At 52.6% G+C, this 19,307-nt stretch overlaps 1 protein-coding gene across 1 annotated transcript in view; it reads right to left on the bottom strand.

The window, feature by feature from the left end:
* Positions 1-19,307, bottom strand: part of LOC130534840 (calsyntenin-2-like) — a 105,151-nt gene that overhangs the window by 41,706 nt on the left and 44,138 nt on the right. The gene's annotated exons all lie outside the window — the stretch shown is intronic.

Below are 19,307 nucleotides of genomic sequence, written 5' to 3'. Positions count from 1 at the left end.
CCTGCTGTTGTCTCACCTCAGCCCTCAAAACGCAGCACACACAGCACAATCAGGTTACATTCGCCTCAAAGTCACCCTGCTGCTGGGGTATAAACAGAGAATCCATTTAAACAGAGCGCGAGGAGCCGGCAACGGCAAAACAAAGGAGCAGAGATGCAACTGACAGCGAGCAGCAACCTGCATAAAGAAGCCACCTGGAAAGCCGGCAAGGTAACCTTCCTGTTCTTTATTTACTTTTCCCTCCGATCTTGCCGTCCCCACGTGCTCCGACTGCCGGGATTTGGGGAAATCACTTAAAGCGCTCTGACCTGTGACAACTAATTGCACTGATATCACTTCAGCTAACAGCGGCGGCTAAATTGGATTCCCAAACAGCTTTGTGTGCACGTTGCTCCTGGCAAGTTCCGATAAGAGCAACTTTATTTCCTTCCACCTTTCTCTCCCCTCTCATCCCGCGCCTGTCATAATCCGCCCACCCACTTCACCCCGGCCTCCCAGCGCGCTCTCAAACACCTATTTGCCGGGAGAGGAGCCGCGGGCAGCAGAAGAGTTGGGCGATAACGGCGTGAAAGAACAGAAGAAGAGGTGATGAGCGTGTCTGACTGCAGCCTCTGGTACCTAAACAATTACACGTCAGAGTTGCTGTCCGGAGAAACCTGGTTGTCTGGCAAAAGCGAAGCCCTGGAGTGACGCCGAGCAACGGCTGCGCGGCGAGGAGTGACGGAGGACGCGGCGCTCCTTGTGTGCCGCTGCCGCACAAGGCACAAATGGGAGATCCGTCACTGCTGGGCCGAGAAATCAATTCAATCCAAGTGCACAAGCTTGACTTGATGGAGAATGCGCTGACGGTGGCCGTCCGGGTCGGGCGGTCCGGGTGATTTAACCGGGAGGCTCGGTAAACAGGTCAACACCTTCTCATTGAGAGATCAGTGCTTTTTCTGTCTGACACTGTTGGCGCTTTAATTCAGACCTGAGGAAACTGTTCTAACACCCACGGAGGGAGGAAGAAGGTTGGTGGAGGAGAGACGGAGGAAACGGCGGCCCTGATGGCAACGTAGGAACAGATGTTGACCGGCTGGCACTCAGAGCCTGAGAACGCTAATTACTGCGCTAAACACTTAGCTAAGTACGTGTCTCCACATCATATCACACTTTGAGGAGGTAGATTTATGGTTCCACCGAATGTGAGAACGTTACCACACTGTTTTTATTATCAGGCTATTGATTCGCTTCTCTGGTCGAGGCGTGCCTTTAACTGGGGGGGACGTTCCATCGTTGACATCGTTGACGTTCCATCTTTTCAACATTTACAGATTTAACACATTCATCTGGGAAAATGGTAAAAATGCCCCTTTATCTTTACACTTTGACATGTTTACACAGTGAAACTTCTTCCACATCCTGTATCTGTCTCAGTCTTTCCCCCATCTTGTCCTCTGATGCTCTAATCGCTCACTCTCCCTTCGGGCATCATTACACTTTCATTTAATTAAGTCTAAATTAGCGACCGTTAGCCGGTGACAGCATGTGGCCCTGACCTGAGCGCCGGCCCTGGCGGTGTCAGGAGTGGCGCTCGTCCCCATGGGGGCTCTGGCACGCGTCCACATTAGACTGTCTTTGAGGACCCGGAGCCGGTTATCAGTAAAAGCAGAGATGTTCCAACAGCAGCATTTATTATCAAAGCTAGCAGAGCGTCGCTGATGAGCTGTCTGCTTTTGCCAAAACAGTCACATAAGTCCGGAGCTACGAGCGGCAGCCATTTACAGAGTGTTTGACTTGGCGCAAAACGCCAGGCGGGAAACGGCGGCGCCGCTGAGAGGAAGAGCGGGAGAGGAGATCTGAGGGGAGATGAAAGGATGACACGGGAAGGATGGAGATGATTGGCTGGAGCCTCGGGGCAGCTTCCATCTCCCTGCTGGAGAGTGACCAAAGCCCGGGCCCAAACACACACACACACACACACACACACACACACACACACACACACACACACACACACACACACACACACACACACGGTGCCAGTTTGGCAGCGGTAATCAGAGCTGACATGCTTTTCATCCTCCTACTGCTGGAACACGCCACACAGACAGCAAGCAAATCTGATTACTGGATATCACAACCCGGCACACTCTGTAGCCGCCGTCGGCTCGCTGGCGCGGACGTGTTTGCATTATTTTAAGATCTCCTCTCGCGTTCTTTTGCCACTAAGTCAACAGTATTTGCAAAACAGTTGCTGTCAGCTTGGCAGTTTACACAGTTGTCGCAGTTTCAGCCGCTTTCCAAGTGTGGATGGTGGCGAGAAGTGATCTCCTCTACGAGTCACTCGGCTAATTCTCCTCCTTGTTTTCGCCCAAGCGGCACGTCCAGGAGCACTCGGCGATGCTCAGTCGCTCATCAACCCCCCCGCCAGCCCCACCAGCCCCCTCAGCTGCAGGGCAGAGATAGACCGTCGTCCTCATAACTCTGCAGAGGGCTGAAATTGAAAACGCTGTAATTATGCTCTTCAAGAAATTAGCCAGCCGAGTAAGGAACACAGTTGAGGAGCGTTCCGTTTTAGCGATAAGGTTTAATGCTAATCACGTTCAGGCTGTAGCACATGAAACCTAGAGGAGCGTGCACAACTTTCTGCGTGTTATTTTATTTTTTTAATTAGAGTCTCACGTTCTAAACAGAGGGGGGAGGAGGGCGCGTGCCTGTTGCATCTTCTCAAATGTTAATTACATTAAAGGCTCCTCTTACCGAGTTAATGGCTGTCTGTTAACAAAGGGAACGCCCACCCTCGGTCCAGAGCGGACCTGTCAATCAAACTGTCGCGTACGAAGAAAAAGGGTGACTAGAAATTCGGTTTGCAAGTGATAGAAACCAGTAGGAAGGCAGGGATGTGCTGGATTATCCCCAGGAATGAGCACTCCCAGCACCTTGGGGAGATTCAGGTTCAGTTCTTGAGATCTGTGAGGTCTTCTCACCGTAAAGATCACAAACTACCTGCCGTTAACCTTGAGAACATCCTTCCTCACACCTCCATGTTGCCAAAACTGGTTTAAAACATTTAAAACACTGTTTTATCCACCCGATTCAGAAAAAAAAAGTCCCATCAGGCCAAAGCTGAGGCAGAGAAGCGGCCCCAGCAGCAGCTCCTGGGACGGTGCTCCTGGATCTTCTCTCTGCAGGCATCTCATTGGACAGCAGCACTCGGAGTCCTCAAACATCAATGCTATTTTGTCTTAGCGGCTTGTAAAGCCTGTTAGCTCTGCCAACAGTGCGCGGCGCCATGAACCACCCCCCCGCCCATATGTCAATAAAGTTAATCACAACACCCAGCAGGCGACGTGTCAATTACTCCAACCTGTTGGAGCGGCGCCAGCGCGCTGGCAGGTCGGCGTTGCGCTATCAATAACACACTGGCATCCGCAGGAACGGCAGATAAAACATTCCACTGAACACAACCACATCAATTCCATCAGCTCGCTACTCGCTGGCTGCTCCAAAACAATCCGCTGGAGTGCTGAAAGCAGCAGAGACGGAGATGTTCTCACCCCGCTGCCATGACAGCTGGCCAGGCTGAGCGTGCACGTGTGTGTGCGCGTGTGCGTGTGTTCGTGTGGACTCTTATATTTTCCTATTTGGGGTTTTGAGCGTTTAAATCGGCACATTTCCCGCCCGGTCGTGGCTTTAATTCATCGTTTTAAAGTCTTTGCCAGACACTTTTGTAATCTATGGGGCCAAAGTGTCGTCCTCTCCACGGGTCCACCGTGCACAATAGCAATGGGATTTGGGCCGTTTCTGTCGGAGCCCGTCTGAGCCTGGATTACACATCCCTCCCTTTATGATTGGGAACACTGCTGCTGGATAACAGTGAGACTTCTGTCCAATTACGTCCGGGCCTGATAACTCCCACATTCAGCCAGAAGCCGAGCGACAGGCCGGCGGACGCAAAAGTCAACGGTATTAAACGCAGCAATTACGGAAGTCGGCTTCCACATTAGGTCCAAGACACGGACAACAAAACAGTTAAATATTAATAAAAGGCAGCGGAGGCGATTCCATTAAACACCGCGAGGAATCAATAGTTTCTATTTTCAAATTGTGTTCGTGGAGCCGGCCTCAGGGGAGAGCATGCGTCCTTGTCTGAGCAAGGCCAGTTAGAGTTCAATGTGTTCAAATACCCGTATCGGAGTTTATGACCCCCATTAATGCCCCTGAGGATGTTCTCCACACAGCTGAACTGCCAATAAAGGAGAGGAGACAGAGAGAGGCCGAGCAGCGTGTTGCCCAGGTTGGTTTGACCACAGAGAGGCTCTATTACATCTGAGGTCAGCACCCAGAGAACAGGGGGTCGCCCGCTGGTCTAGGGGGCGCTGTTACGCCGGATTCTGCCCCAACAGAAGCATAAAGAGCAGCAACGGTGGCCAGAGTTAGCGGCCCGATTTAAAAATGCGGATTTTTCAGCCTTCTCACCCTAAATGAAATTAATCTTGGAAACGGCGTCTCGGCTCACGCACAAAAGAACCTCGGCAAAGTGATGAAGTAGAAGCTGGTACAGGCAGGAATGAGGGATCTGTGGTGGGGAGGACGACCTTAAATCGTCTCCTCCTCATAAATCTGCATTTACGGCGATTTAACGTGACCAAAGGGGCGTTTTATCACGGGTGGCGCCGCAGTTACTGCTGCTAACAAACGACTGGGGCTTAATTGGTGCGTTTACGTGGCAGGACGCCGCAGTACCGCCACCGGCCACCGCATTCATGTCGGCGGAGCCTCCACGTTGGGCTCAGCCCTGTTGAAAATGAAGTGTTAAAATGGAGAGGCGGCGGCTCCTCCGGGGGCTCGCCATATGGCCCGGCATTCAGAGACTAACACGCCATTTCCCATCAGGAAAATGGCGGCTTACGTCACCAGCTCCCGGTGTGAAAGGAGGTGGAAAAATATCCTGAGGGGAACATCTGTCTCCAGGAGAGCTCCCCCGGTGGCCAAGTGGCCGTCACCAGCGACGGTCCCTCGCTCCCAGCCTCGGCGACGCTCCGCTCGGAGGCTCCGGGTGTTTTAATCAGGATGTTTTAATCCAGATGTTTTAATCCGGTGCGTTTATAGCAACAATGATCTGAGGATCATCGGAAATGCTGAGTCATGTTAGATAAACTCCAGGAAATTGGGTTAGTCAGGATATTTTAGAATTTTAGACTTTCATGAGTACATTATAGATCCAGAGAGGAACCACGTCCCCACAGACCCAAGCGGGAATTATATGCTAATCTTGTTTTCACTCTATTAAGGGATTTTTGAGGAAAACAAGCTGAAAATACGGATGCGGCCTCCATTCCTCTCCCATATTTCATATGTAAATTGCTATCAGTTACATCAGCCCCTCTAAGAGCAAACGCCGGGTCTATTAACGGGCCGGGCGTCACTTTCTGCCGGAGTCTGTGGTAATGAGAGCATTAGCGCGGGATGGATGAGCTCGCCGTGACGGGCGACGGCCTCAGGTGACACGGCGACTCCGCTGCCGGCGCTGTTTACCTTCCGGAGGGAGGAAAGAGAGGACGGAGGGGAAGAAAGGGGAGAAGAGAACTCTGGCAGCGTGTCTGCAGGCCATCCCAGGAGAGGAACCCCAGGATGCTGCTCCTGCCTGACGGAGAAGACGGAGAAAAGTGCAGGTTAATTCCCTCCTTAGGATGGGCGACGCTTCCAGGGAGAAGAGTCGGAACGTCTCTGGAACGGGATCGACCTTCGAATGGATGAAAACGCACAGAGGCCAAATGTTTCCTGACCTCTCATCGGTTTGGTTTAAAGCGGGTCGGGAATTTCGTTTTTTTTCCTTCATTTTTCCGAGCAGCCGTGGCATCAGCCGACCTCCCACGAGCGGGAGCAGACAAGCAGATATTCCGGAGAACACGTCAGCAACAAACGGTGCGTTTGAGGAGAGAGGTGATGTCCTACACCTGTACACCCTGTGTGTGTGTGTGTGTGTGTGTGTGTGTGCGTGCGTGCGTGCGTGTGTGTGTGTGCGTGCGTGCGTGCGTGTGTGTGTGTGTGTGTGTGTGCTCGGCTCAGGCACAGCCGCTCCGACCCTCCAATCATTAATTCCTCCCATTCTCTCTCATTTATTCCCGTCTTCCGCTGAGCTGCCGTTCCTCAGATTCAGCCTCTTATTAAGTGTCTGTTTGCACCATTTGTCCACACGGCTGCATTTCTTCATCCCCTCGTTTACCCTTCATCCCCTCATTTACCCCTCATCCCCTCATTTACCCCTCATCCCCTTGTTTACCCTTCATCCCCTTGTTTACCCTTCATCCCCTCATTTACCCTTCATCCCCTCATTTACCCCTCATCCCCTTGTTTACCCTTCATCCCCTTGTTTACCCTTCATCCCCTCGTTTACCCTTCATCCCCTTGTTTACCCTTTCGTCCCCTCTTTACCCCTCATCCCCTCGTTTACCCTTCATCCCCTCGTTTACCCTTCATCCCCTTGTTTACCCCTCATCCCCTCGTTTACCCTTTCGTCCCCTCTTTACCCTTCTTCCCCTCGTTTACCCTTCATCCCCTCATTTACCCTTCATCCCCTCGTTTACCCCTCATCCCCTCGTTTACCCTTCATCCCCTCGTTTACCCTTCATCCCCTCGTTTACCCCTCATCCCCTCGTTTACCCTTCATCCCCTCGTTTACCCTTCATCCCCTCATTTACCCTTCATCCCCTTGTTTACCCTTCATCCCCTCATTTACCCTTCATCCCCTCGTTTACCCTTCATCCCCTCTTTACCCTTCATCCCCTCGTTTACCCTTCATCCCCTCGTTTACCCCTCATCCCCTCGTTTACCCTTCTTCCCCAGCAAAGTTCAGGCTAACGTCTGGATCAGGAGTCTTTTAAACAAACCTTCAGTCACGTGCACACACACGTGCTCGTGCTGGTGAAGGAAGCTAGTGAGGCAGCCGCCAGTTTTAGAGCTAGCAGTTGGTTAGCTGGCGGTAAGCTTTTCGCTTGTGTGCGGAACATCTAATCCAACCACAGTGACACGATTTGTCGGATGAATAATTTAAATATCGAGGAGAGTCCCTGCTCGCTCCGCTGTCGACTAATGCATCACTGACAGAATCGCTAATTAAGACAGCGGGTCTTAATCCTTGGCTGTTTCTTCCCTGGATGCTCTGGGAGGATGGAATCATCCGCTCTTTAGCCGCGGCGCCGCCGGCGAGCAGGCGGGACGGGCTCACGTCTCCTTTGACATTGGCCTGACGGAGGACGCGAGAGTCGAACAGATGACAGAAAACATGCTTGACGCAGAGCGACAGCCTGGGAAGTGTGACGGAGCGCCGCTGCTCCCCGCCAGGCCCCGCGATATCGCTACGTATCAGAGGCGAATCGATACCTGTGCAGAAGATGCGCGCGTCCGCTCTCCTGATGTCTGACACAAAGCGTGGATGACGTGCTCGACCTTCACAGTCTCTTCACCTGTCCCGCAGCTCGTTAATCTCCTCCACCCGTCAAACTCCCCTCCGTCGTCTGTCCCGTCTCCGATGGCTCCGTTCACCTGCTGCGGGCTAATTAGCGCTTTTACAACCCTTACGTTATCTTTACTGCAGCCTCGCCGCATTAACTCCAGAATAGATGCTCGCTGTTAGCTGCTCCGCTAGCAGTTATCTATTGCTAAAGCACAGACGTCCCAGCGATTCATGCTATTCTAGGCTGAGATAGCGTCAACCGGAGCGGAGCGAGGAACTGACGCTCAGAGATGCCGGAGAGAAACGTGGAAAAGCAAAAGTGTCGCTGCGTTGATTTTAACTGCAAAAATAAGAGCCTCGACTCTCTGGGAGCTCATCAATAACGAGGGTGAAGCCATATTCATCATAAATGACCATTTCAGGGATGAAGTGGGTTCAGTCAACATGGAATATGGCGATAACCTCCCTCACCGACGGAGCTAGCAAGCTGGTTCACCAGAGCAGTCGGAATGTCTGACACGCACGTGTCCGTTCACCTTAGGAAGAGGCAATAGAAGACGACCTGGCAGGGCGCACGGATCCACGCCGTATTTAATGTATTTGATTCATGGAAAACTCCACCAAACTACGACAACTCCACCATTTATCAGCAGCCGTCGGGAGAATCCATGATGGACGGACGACGTTCCTGCTGGCCGCTTCCTTCCTGATCGATATTAAAAAGGCTGATGAGGAATGCTGCGTGCGTGTCACGGGAATTCGGCTCTTCACAGGTTGAGATAGCTCCACGCTCCGGAATTCTCAGACTTTTCCCACTGGGGGGGTTTATCAGCAGCCACTTTGCATCCGTTGGTCCCCAGCCGAGTGTGTCGCCGCCCGTCTCGCCGCTCCGCTGAGTTTTTCCTGCACGCCGTGCCTCGAGTACATCTTATCCCCCATTCGCCGCCAGCTGGCACGGAAAATTGACGGCGCAGTGGGATTTTGGGTGATCTGTAAGTCCGCTGTCACGGTGACGGGAGCAGCACAAAGGCGGTGGCGGTGCGGTAAATGTCAGCACGTCAGGAAGGAGTGATAGAGAACATCTGAGCTCGGCACATATTCCCTGACCCGGAGCAAGGCCGGAATAAACAGGAATTATCCCCACGTAAGGCGTTCCAAAGGAAACAACCTGACCCGATCATACTGGGGAGAGATCAACAATTCCGGCAGTTAGCTTAGCTCGTTAGGCTAAGTGTGTTAATTACCCTGAATCCTGCTCATTCCCACATTTGGGATGAAGTTTTATCCATGTTTGGGGTCAAAGCGACTCAGCGATGCTTTTATTTTGAAAGGAGAGCGACGTGGAGATCTAGGAAAAACCAAACTGTGAGAGGAAAGTCGTGCACGATCCTGCCAGGCAGGTTGTCCCTGCTGGGAATGAACAACGGAATGACAATCCAAATTTAAAAACATCCTAATCCAGCCTGTCGGAATTCTCTTTTCTGACTGGATCACAGGCGGTGTTAATGAGAAACTGTCAGGAAGAAGAAAGGAATGTTGGAGGGATGGAATCGTGTCCTCTGTGATCCCTCATCAGCAAACCTGCTTTGTGTTCATCCTTCAGCCGGAATACTGCTGATGAAACACGATTCCGGACGCCTGGATCCCGACAGGAGCAGGCAGAACTGACAGATCCACTCATTCATCCTCCGGAAGACGGGCCGGAAAATGAGGGGAGAGGGACGGGATCCCGTCCTGGGACCCCCCCTTTGAGCCTCCAGAGAAGCCATTACACTTCATCTATGGAGATAAATTTACATTTCTTTTTTTTTGGGGGGGTGGGGGGGGGTCAGTGCGATTATTCCGGGCCGGAACGGCAGCCTGTCGTGTCGCCAGATGTGATCGATGTATTGATTTATTGATCACATTTCGCCGCCTGCTTCAGTCCCTTCTGACGGATTACCCACGATCCTTTGTGATTCATGACATCGGGGAAGAGACGCGCGGCCGATCGCAGATATGCAAACGGGAACGCCGGCGTTCGGAAATAAACGGAGGCCGGCCGCGGCGACACGTGTTCACGTACCGGCGGATGTTGCGTCATCGCTCTTTACACGATCACATGACGGCAGCCACACACACACACACCACACACACACCGTGAGAGGAATCCGAGAGGTGCGGATCGGAGCGACCCCCCCTCCATCCTTACCCCCCCATCCTTATACCCCCTCCATCCTAACCCTCCCCCCATCCTTACCCACCCCATCTTTCCCCCCCCCCATCTTACCCCCCTCCATCCTTAACCCTCCCCCCATCCTTACCCCCCCTCTTACCCCCCCTCCCTCTACCCCCCCCCCATCCTTACCCCCCCATCCTTACCCCCCCCCCCCACCCCCCCTCCCCCCCCCCCCCCCCCCCCCCAGCCTCCCATTACATCAGACAGCAGTGAAACACGGCGCCACGCTCTGACCTTCTCTAATTCCCTTTCATTCTCCGGGATCAGCCCAAATGATCCGATCTGCACGCAGCGGGAAAAACACACCCGCCAGCCGTCCGTCAGGCCGGACAGGCGCCACGCGTGACGGGAACGTCCACGCCGGAGACGCGGCAGCGGCGGCTGCTTAATAACCCCGACCTTTAGCGCCAAGGCGGCATAATCCAGCCGTATCGTCTCGGGAGGACAACTGGAAATAATCCCAGTATCACTGGTGAGATGTTTGCTGGATGTCGGAACGTCGGCGTTCCAATTCCTTCATTTACGCTGACCTAATGCTTTAAATCGAATGGAAACCAAAACGGGATCGATGGATTCGTCCAAAGCTGGTTCCCTAAAAAGGTTGATGTTTAATCCCAATTCTGCCTTCAGACCACACACACGGGTGTTTGCTATTGTTGTGAGGACCTTCCCAGCTCTGCCTCCATGTTTCAACCACAGGTGCTCATTAAGTTAATGAGAAACGACTTTCTGATTCATTATCAGTGCACAGCCTGCGCGCACGTGCCAGTGCCTGCGCGCACGTGCCAGTCCCTGCTCTCCAACCCCGTTCTTTTAATAATGTCATGAAACGTGAACATAAACTTTATTATTAACGGTTCCGACGGCATCAGAACTTCCATCAACAGGGGCTCAAGTGTCTAATCTGCCCTCACGCCGTCACTCCACCAGCCAATCATGAGGTCTGCAATTAGTGTCGCTCTAATTAGAAGCCATTGTTGCCATTGCTTCAAACATCAATATGAAATTAAGCAGCAGCCACTTAGCGCACAATTTCTATTATGACTTCACCCGTGTTGGAACAATTCCTTTGTGTCGTTGGGTAGAATTGGGCCTCCGGGCCGTGCGTGGGAGTCCTGAGAGGTGCACGAGTGGGGGGACAAAGGGAGGGAAGCACAAAGTGTGAAATTAGCCCTGATTTCCTCCTCAGGAGAGAACCCTTATCACAAATCAGACAGTAAACGGAGGCGGCGCTGCAAATCAAGCTGCTCATCGGCCGCCGCGACAGCATCGCGCGATAAACAACCACCGACCACGGCGAGGGACGCGGCCCGCTCTTCCCGCTCTTCCCGCTCCCACCTTTGGTCCTCTCCTACGGATTTATTGCTGATGTCACCGTGGTGTTGAACTGCCAACTCTGTAAAACAATTGTGTTTAAAAGTTTTATGCTATCGGACGTCACACAGAGGGAAACAAGGATCAGTGGGGCGACTGCTGCCACTCTTAGTGCACCAATGTAAAAAACACACAATTATACAACTGGGCTTGACGAGCGTTTGAGGCTTAACGGAGCCGGTTGCTGAATTAAAGCCGTTTCTTTGGTTACGACCGACAATAATCCAGAAAAAATCAATTGTAAATGTTACATTTTTCATCACACGGCTGCTGACGGTTGAACAGCAGCCTGACAAACTGCTGCAACCTTGGGCTGTTTCAGGCAACGAGCTAACGAGCTTTTTTGTTCAGGCACCAGCCTGAACCTCCTCGTCTCTGCAGGACCCCCCCCATCCGCCCATCAAGAAACGAGGAGCAGAAAAGAAGAAATGAAAGTGCAGATGGGAATTTATTTTAAACATAAAACAGGGTTTAAAATGGGCGATCAGGGCTGAGTGTGTGAGTGTGTGTGTGTGTGTGTGTGTGTGTGTGTGTGTGTGTGTGTGTGTGTGTGTGTGTGAGTGTGTGTGTGTGTGTGAGTGTGTGTGAGTGTGTGTGTGTGTGTGGGGGGGGGTTAATGAAGCCTACGTGACTGAGGAAACGGTAACAAAAGCAGCACGGAGGAGCTCACAGAAGCTGCGACTGGTCACCATCTGCGCTCTTCGGCCTAATTACGTCATTTTAGCGTCCGGTAACGACGTTCCCACATCAGGAAGTCGGGAAAAAAGGTCTGAACAGAGCGGCCGAGGGAAGCAGCAGAGAGATACATGAGTGATTAAAGGAGAAGCGGGAATGGTCGGAAGTGTTAAAAAAAGATGAGACAAATTCACAAATTTGGAGGCTGAAGGAAGTTTTTCCCAGTGAACCAAACCGGAATAACTGTGATGCTTTCAGTGTCGATGGACTTCAGCAGCTAATCGGCGCTAACGACGTCGCCGCTAATGCTGCGTTTTAGCATCGTTAGAGGGCCGAAGCGCTCGCTCGCAAACGTCTGCGAGTAAATGGGCTGAAAGTTTCAAACGGAGATTCCGAACAAGGAAACGTCTCAACTCCGGTTGTTTAACAGACACTCGCAACAGCCGCGAGATGCTAAAATGGGCTAAAGGTGGGAAACGGAGGGAAGAAAACATGGAAAACTGTTGAATCTTCACATCCTTCATTCGTCTCATTTATCATCAGTTACAAAGAAAAATGAAAAAAAAAAAAACAGCCATCATTCAAGGGGCAGTAAAGAGACCTTCAATGTCTCCAACAAACCCCCGTTATTCCCATTTTTCCCCATTAGCAAAGGTCGCCCACTCCTCAAAGTCCTCACAAAGACGCATGTTTTCTTCCGGAACTTTCCAAACTTTCCGTCTCGGCTTTAACGAATCGCAGCTCTGCAAACATGTTGACTGAAACAACGGCTGCTAATGACGAACACTCTGCGTCGAATGCTAATTAAAGTTCTCGAGCGAGCACGGGAATAACGTGTTGGGATTAATTTTCCTTTTGTCCTTGTTTTGTCGCAGTTCTTCGCCTCACTCAAAGCCCGGCGCCGCTCACGCCGACGCCCTCGTGTAATCATATCACCAGATTGTAATTACTGCCAAGCCGCACGCAAATTTGTCCGTGGCTAAATGATGCTTTTCATCCAGAAAATTACAAAAATTCCTGGCGGTTGTATTAGCATGTCGCTGCCACTCCGCGGGCTTTCCCTGTTTTATCCTTCCCGCCAGAGCACGCGCGCCCCTCCATCCGTGACGGCTTTATACGAGACGCAAATCTTAATATTTACAGACTTTTAACAGGTGAAATCAAACCATAAACACGACCGACACGACCCCGAAACATGTAATTACCCTAAATCTGACGAGGAGCCCTTGATAAGAGAGTTTTCCATTAGTGTCCTGATGATTTTCTTGATTATTTTTCCCGTGTGACAGCAGGGATCTGATTGCTAATTTCAAAGCTAATGTTAATAGCATTGATGAAATGACGCTTCCAAAGGCTCCATCTCGCTCATCCTCTCATTTCATATGTTTTCCTGGCTGCGCTCATTAATCCGGCCCATTCATCAAATCACCTCAACCAAACACTCCTCAGCCACTCGGAGCTGCCTGAGGGAACGCCGCCGCCACCATTCCAGGCAGGTTTGCTGCTTCCTGCATCTCAGAGGAGGAAGCCGTGGAACCATCTGGGGCTGGATGGATGGTTCCACATGAAAATGAAACCATCCATCACTGGTGTGTCGGGGCTTTTAAACACACCGTCCCATGGGACTTCTCATTAGTAACTGCCTCCGCTCCACAGGAATTCCCAAAAATGAATCCCCGACCGTCCCCTCAAACGCTCCCATTCCCTCCTAAACCGCAGCCAAAGCAAAGATGTTCGGCCCCTCGGAGCGCCGAGGCACAGCGGCCTTATTTCAGCCGGCAGCGCACGCCGGGGAGGCGGTATTTTTATCTGCGGAGCTGCAGGACGTCTCCCGACCGTCGTAATTCCAGCTGGGTATTGGCTTTTCCGGCTGCTGGCTCAGCTCCAGGCCGCCTGTCACAGGGTCACCTCGGAGTAGCCGCTCACTCACAGCCTGTAAAACACTGCTGATGGCTCCAACATCCACACCATCCATCACGCAGGTGCAACACACACACACGCACACACACACACACACACACACACACACACCACACACACACACACAGGCCTGCCTCTGAGCCATCATTTACTGGAAGCTATTGATTAGCCCTTTGTAATTAACACATAATCCCAGAGGGAATAAATCAGCGCTGGTTTGTGGTGGTTTTCGGAGCCGTGTATTTCCTGGACGAGCTAATGAAAGTGACCCGTCAGTACTGCGCTGAAGCCACAGACGCTCCGCAAACCCCCCCACGGGACATGAAGCAACCAGACGCCACCAACGTTATCAGCTGGTCCTCCAGTCGAGGAATCCAGAGGATGTAAAACGGGATTAGAGGATTATCTGATGCTCATGAAGCAGATGTTTACAGCTTAATCCTGATCACACAGAAACCACCAACAAAGGAGCGCAAACATCGGCACGCCGTCCGCTCGCCGCTCTGTCGCCGCCTTCCTTACGGGGTTGGGACGTAAACAACGGGCGACAAACGAGCTCTTAACGAGCTCTTAACGAGCTCTTAACAAGCTCTTAAGTTCTGCTCAACTCCAGGCGACACCGGCTGACTCCTGGTTTTGTTGGGCTTCACCTCCAACAGCCGTAATCCCAGAATGAAAGCAGGAGCTCCAGGAGCTCCAGGAGTTCCAGGAGTTCCAGGAGCTCCAGGAGCTCCAGGAGTTCCAGGAGTTCCAGGAGGTCCAGGAGCTCCAGGAGTTCCAGGAGTTCCAGGAGCGGCGAGTCTGAAAGCTCGTGAACACGGGGAAAAGACGGGGTTCCTCGTGCTCCCGGTGCCAGTGGGAGCGGCTGGATCTCCAGGAGCCGCTCCGGCTTTATTCCATCATTTATGTTCAGGATTGAATAACCAAGCTTTTACCGGCCGATTCACATATTTCAGACTCGGGGGGTTAAATCTTACTGTGATTATGAAGTCAACCAAAAATAAATCATCGGGTGGGGGGCAGATTTGAAGCTGCCGCGTTCTAAAGGTCAAGTAGGAGATCGGAGCGGGCATAACGGAGGCCGTCAATTTGCATTTCGTTTCAACTTGGAATGGCGGCGTTCCATCATCTGAGACACTTTTAGGAGATGGGATGGATATTCCTGACAGGTTAGCGAGGCCGTCCCGCCGCTGGGATACAGTTCGGCTAACTCTTGAATTCCCATCACGGGTGGCGAGCAGCTTTTATAGTTATCGGACGTCGTTTTCCTGCCTTTAGTTTGACTTTGGAGGGAATAAAGACGCCAAAAAACAAGTATTCGTCAGTCAGTGGAGAAAAGTGGACGAAAACAGAATAATTAGGGAGGAGGAGGCTCCTCACGGGGCTGCGGAGTGTTTCAGCTATAGGATGAGCGTGATGACAGCCGTGCAACAGCGCCGCCGTGCAACAGCGCCGCCGTGCAACTGATTGATCACATTAGAGTTAATTAAATATTGGCAAATTGCTCCCATCCAGCATCGGCCTATTAACGTTTCGACTCCTCCAACATTCATCACTCGTGTCTCCTTTTATCGCCGCTTTTCGCCTCCTTTCCTGGGCGTCAAGTGGACGGAGATAAAAAGCCGTCACTTTGTCTCCCCCGTGCACGCTCCCGTCCCCCTTTTTGTGCGGTTCCGTGTCTCCTGCCTCCCACTGGCGTTTCATTTCAATGAATTATGACAGCTCTGATACCGGAGCCCGACGAGGAGTCTTTTCCCGGCTCCTCGGAGCCGTCGGTGCCTTAAAAAGGGATCAAGCAGGCGGAGGAGGAGCCGAGACTGGCAGCCACCGCTGGCTCCGCCCCCTCAGGTCGGCACCAGGCACACCTCCAGAACCAGGAAGAACCTGTGATTACAGGCACAACCTTCTCACTGTGAATTCTGTGGTTCTTTTACAGATGACTGTAGGGAGTTCATGCAAGAAGCTCTTAACCAGCCAGCTAGCAGCTAGCATCCAGCTAGCATCCAGCTAGCATCCAGCTAGCATCCAGCTAGCATCCAGCTCATCTGAAGGGTTGGACACACCTGTCGTGATGAACGAGGATGCATGAATGAACCTGCTGGAGGAAACACAGCACGGACTCAGGGTTGCCCCCGGAGGACAAAGGGAGCAACTGCAGCCCTCCCGACGCATCCCGCGCACCCCGAGGTCGCCGTGCACGGTCGTGCCCGTCCCACAGAGTCCTCCTGGTGCTCCGATGAGGCTCACGCACGAGCCTCAGTAACACGTGAGCGATGCGCCGCAGGTTCCAGCAGCTAATCCCAGTCCGTGTAAGTCTGGGATAAAAGAGGGTGAACACGGATACGGGTGTAACGGAGGCGTGATCGGGACGCCCGCGGCGCCACTCCGGTGCTCCGCTAACGGTGGTGCTGATGCAAACCGCAGAACCAGCGAGGAAGAGGCGGAGCGGAGCCTGACGCGGCCTCCGTGTACAGCCTGCAGCCATTCCTCGGAAAACCCTGCTGCTGTCTCTCACCTGACAAAGCTCGACTTGAGCGGCGCCTCCTGTTGGTTGTGCCTCCATGACATCAGCCCAGATCCACACGCACACACACACACACACACACACACACACACACACACACACACGCCCCAGGCAAGAGTGTGAGGTATTCCAGGCAAATCAAACGGTGGGAGGCTGGAAAAACACACCTTTATTCCGGGTTATGGAGCCATTTTACAGCTCCGTGATTGCAGCATCTTTAGCCTCCAGATAGAATTTTTATATGTTTTGTTTTCTACCGGTTAAAAACACGGATGCGGGTTTTTATTTTTCATTGTTAAAAGTTTAAAGGTTGACGAAATCTCAGGATCCTTTTAAAAAACTGCGCTGGCAGAGAAACGACGAAGGAACGAGGCTCATTTACATCGGTTGAGGTCGCCTTAATTGTTGCCGTGGCGATATTCCCGGAGGAAATCGGCGAGAGCAAACAACGGCGAAAACGGCGGCGCTGAGAGGGGAGGCGTAAAGTGGCGAGGAGAGGTTTTCAAGTGCACGGAGACACCGATAGCAGCTCCCAATAAAAGAGGCTAAAACGTAGCATGCACGTGCAGCGCGTAAGCTAATGAGAGTAAGCTAACCCTCATCCACACGCTGCTGAGTACAAGCCCCCGCCGCTATCTACCCCGCGTCGCACCCTCTATTTTATGCTCCAGCGGGTGACAATAATTTAAGGCCCCCGATATGCAAATGTCTTTAATTGGACTGTCACGAGCTCCCAGGCATCGTCAACTTTACGAAATGACTGAGGCTGGGAGCAGATTGGATTCCGCTGGCCAATCTTGTTCACTTAATTTATAGTGAATCTGCAGACGCTCCACCACCAGGTCACGTGACGCACCTCTCACCAGCCCATCCCAGAACGGACACAACAATAATCACCCCTCGTTTTGGTCCACGCCGACCAGCTGCGGCTAACATCGTTCATTCCCGACAGCTCAAGCGGACGTGCACGTCAGAGACCTCACATTAGCCTCTAATGTTCACCGCATCCCGTCGATGGAGCTAGCTACCGCTACAGCTAGCAAACATCGCATCTATGATGCCTTTTCTTTCCTTTAGCTAAACACGATGTTGTCTTAGCGTTAGCTGTTAGCAAACGCGCGAGCATGTGTTCAGCTGCTCCGACATCCAACGATAGTGAAGAGCGTCGCGGCTCATCCGCTAAGCAGAGCGGGACGCCGGAATCCCGGGATCGGTGGTGTCACTTTGGGATCCGCCTCCGTTTGCCGTGCACCAAAGTCTTTCCTCGGATTGTTTTGATCTTATTTGAAAACTCTTTATTAATGATCTCAAACGTCACTTTTGGGGCCGACGTTCCCTCCAAGAGGGGACAGTCGGGCGTCTAAATCTGCCCCATCTTCTCGCTCGGGGAAGGAATCACGGAGGCGAAGGAGCTAAAAAACCTCATTCCAAAGCCTAATTCCGTCCCCTGTGTGCTTGAGTGCGGAGGCTGATTGGATTTCAGTACTTCGTTAATAAACGAGCGCGTGAACAACGGCGGACTGACGCTCCGCTGTCTTCCAGGCGAGGACGCCGTCGCTGCGCCGGCCTTCGGTCCCGCGTCCGTCACAACATCCCGAGTGCTTCCCGAAACAACCCGGGACAAATGTTGGACAAGTCCGGCGTCGCCGCTCTGGCCTTTGAGGCGGAGCGTGATAAAAAGGCGGAGCCTGCTCACCTGGAAAACATGGGTGGAGGTGAAGAGGTTCAGGGTTCCCATGGAAACAGATTCACACGTCTACATCTGCGAAGGTCCTCTTGCAGTCCGGATATTCTGACCCAATCACCGGAGTCATTCCCTCTTCACATTCCAGGTTTGATGCTGGAATGTTTGTACTCTGGGATCTGCCTGGAAGCCTTCGGCCACAGCTTCGGAACGCTCCCATGTTTTATTAATGAAGGTGTGTGTGTGTGTCATTGGCTCACACCTGGAGCCCGTGTCCATTTGGCTGGGCGCTCCGGCTGATGTCTCCGTGAGCGGCTCGGAGCTCTGGAACGCTCGTTCCAACGTGCACATTAACGTGTTTTATCGGAGGCTGGAAGAGAAGGATCGACTGCAGCCCTGATCTGTAACCTCTGTAATCATCCCGTGTTTATCTCATTCCCACACATTTATCACACATTTGACTCACAGCTCCGGAACATCTGGGAGCGCCGGGACCATTTGGGAGCGCCGGGACTGTCTGGGAGCACCGAGACTGTCTGGGAGCCCCAGGACCATTTGGGAGCGCCGAGACCGTCTGGGAGCCCCAGGACCATTTGGGAGCGCCGAGACCGTCTGGGAGCCCCAGGACCGTCTGGGAGCACTGGGACCGTCTGGGAGCGCCGAGACCGCCTCAATGGCAGGTGAGACATTAGCATCGTGCGCCTTCTGTAGCCGCACCGCTCCGGGGAACCGGCGCAGCACCGACACACGCGTCTCCCAGATGGCTGCCAGTGCGTGCGTCCATGACGGGACGCGGGACAGGACGCGGGACAGGACGCGGGACAGGACGCGGGACAGGACGCGGGACAGGCTGCCGTGCGGCGCAGCGGCACTTGCAGGAGCCGGAGCGCTGCGATCCACTGCAGAGCGGCAGCAGCTGATTGAAGAGGAGCTACTTCAACATGACAACATAATGGAGCTGAGCGCCGGCTCACTTAAATCTATTAAGCGCTATCACAGAGGTCGGGGGGTCATCGGAGAGGAGGCCAAGGGGGTTTTAATTTGCATGCGTTGGATCAGCTGGATCCGATGGTTGGAATTCCAAAGGCTCTTAAATGTGTGGGTAGCGCTCCTGCGCCGCTACGCTAACACTGTGCAACGGTGGTCTGTGGTTATTGTGATTATTCAGGGCAGCAGTTGTCTGGAAGAGCTCAGCTCAGGTTCAGTTACGATACGGATCCGTTCAATACGGATCCAAACGTTTCATCCGTCTGGTGACGGATAGTTCAATTCCACAAGTGCTCTAACTTTATCACAGCGCTAACGGCATGTTAGCATTTGCAGGGATAACTTGGTGACAGGTCTGCTCAGGTGTCTCATTTCACTGCGAACGTGTTGGATCTCTGTTGCATCCACAGCAATTTCCCTGACACGGAATGTTTTCCGGAATGTCACCCGGCAGCTACAAAACACGACTTTACTGCATTTTGAA

The sequence above is a fragment of the Takifugu flavidus genome, chromosome 12 (genome assembly GCF_003711565.1).
Source record: "Takifugu flavidus isolate HTHZ2018 chromosome 12, ASM371156v2, whole genome shotgun sequence".
NCBI classification, from domain to species: domain Eukaryota; kingdom Metazoa; phylum Chordata; class Actinopteri; order Tetraodontiformes; family Tetraodontidae; genus Takifugu; species Takifugu flavidus.
This window is presented reverse-complemented; position numbering and strand designations above follow the sequence as displayed.